This window comes from Trichosurus vulpecula, chromosome 4 (genome assembly GCF_011100635.1).
Source record: "Trichosurus vulpecula isolate mTriVul1 chromosome 4, mTriVul1.pri, whole genome shotgun sequence".
Lineage (NCBI taxonomy): Eukaryota > Metazoa > Chordata > Mammalia > Diprotodontia > Phalangeridae > Trichosurus > Trichosurus vulpecula.
The window spans coordinates 32,201,512-32,203,285 of record NC_050576.1 but is presented as its reverse complement, the minus strand read 5'-3'; the positions used below and the strand labels follow the sequence as shown (position 1 = coordinate 32,203,285).

Here is a 1,774-nt window from a genome sequence, read left to right as displayed (position 1 = left end):
CCTGGCTTGTTTTCTAAGTACCACTACCCCAGCCATCGGGGGAAAAAACTGCCCCCAGTCTGTGGGGAGATATCTCAAGACCCCGTCTTCCAGAAGGTCACAAATTCCTGCACTTTAACTCTTATATGATGAAGCATATATTTACTATTAGAGAATCCATTGCCTTTATCAACCAGTTAGTGACCTCTAGAATAAATTTAGAATTCTATTATATTGGGCAGCTATTATATTGGTCATTCTTGATTATATAACTTGTGATGTGTTCATTGGTGTACATTAGGATATATACATATTTGTGTGTGTGTATGTAAGTAATTCTGGGGTCATGGCTGTACAAGGAACCCAGCAAAGAGGCGGCACTATGTCTAAGAGGAACTTCTGAAACACTCGTAAACGGGAGAAAATAAGCTGCAGGCAACCAGGGGATATGAGTTACCCATTTGTCACCTGATTTCTCTAAGTATGAGCCCACTCTGTACTCGAGGGAGATTATGCCACAGATTTGGTAGAGGAGGCGGAGTGGAGGTGGGGGGAGGGGAGGGAATGTTTTATACCAACTACTTCTTTCTACAACCCCTTAGTAAATGCCCTTCTCAAAATTTTACTTAAGGTTCCCTGAGAGGAGCCAGGCAGCTGTTCTGCCTCCTGAGCTGGCTGCAGGTGCCTGGACGGGAGCTGACTGCTCGGCAGATGAGGGGGAGCGGCAGAGAGCAGCTGGGGAGGGGGGGTGGTGGTGGAATGGTGGGGGAGGCAGTCCAAGCCACGCCACTGAACCGGTCTGTCTATGCTGAGGGGCTGCGGGGCTGGAGCGTAGCGAGGCCGTGGGGGCTGAGCCGTGTCGAGCCTGGGAGCTGCTGTCATCGCAGGCCTCGGGCCCGGGCCTCACTATGCCTGGCGTGAAGCTGACTGCCCAGGCCAACTGCAAGATGGTGCTGCACACCGCCAAGAACCCCCACTGTGCCGTTAACGTGATCCTGGTGGCCAAGAAGTAGGAGCCCGGAAGGAGCTGCCCAAACCCGCACCAGACCCTCTTCATGAAATGCATCCCCCTCTTCCACGGCACCCTGGCTCTGGCCCCCGTGCTGGAGATGGCCCTCACCTTGATTGATTCATGGTGCAAAAATAATAATTATGTGATTGCCGGTTATTATCAAGCTAATGAACGTGTAAAGGATACCTGTCCAAACCAGGTTGCTAAGAAGGTAGTTTCCAGAATTGCAGAGGGCTTCAGTGACACGCACTTAGCAAGGTAGACAACATGAAGTTTACAATGGAGTGCATAGAACCCACGATTCATGTGTATGAGCACCATGAAAAGAAATGGTGGTGCAGAGATCCACACTATGATTATTGTGAAGACTGTCCGGGAGCCCAGAGGATCTCAGCATCTCTCTTGGACAGCAGGTCCTATGAAACCCTTGTGGATTTTGATAACCACCAGGATGACATCTGAAATGATTAGGTAAATGCAGAGATCAATAAGGCTGTTCTACACCTATGTTAGAGAGCGATTCCACTGACTGATTTATGGGCATTTCCACTACACTGAAGAGGAAAAAGGAAATATTTTTAAATGTAAATAGAATACTATCTCATACCTTGTGTGGAAAGGCCACAGTTTTGAGAAATGGCATGCAGTTCAAAAGAGGCTAAGTGTCTAAGTGGCTATCTTTTTAAAGCAAAGATCTCTAGAGGAGATACAACTATCCAGTCTAGCTAACCCTGTGGATTCTTTCCCAGTTTTATGTTGCTCTAACCTTCAAAATGAAAGCTA

The 1,774-nt window shown here is 47.9% G+C and overlaps 1 pseudogene; it reads left to right on the top strand.

The window, feature by feature from the left end:
* Window positions 1-887: 887 nt before the first annotated feature.
* On the top strand, window positions 888-1,504 carry LOC118845539 (annotated as a pseudogene).
* The last annotated feature ends 270 nt before the right edge of the window (window positions 1,505-1,774 follow it).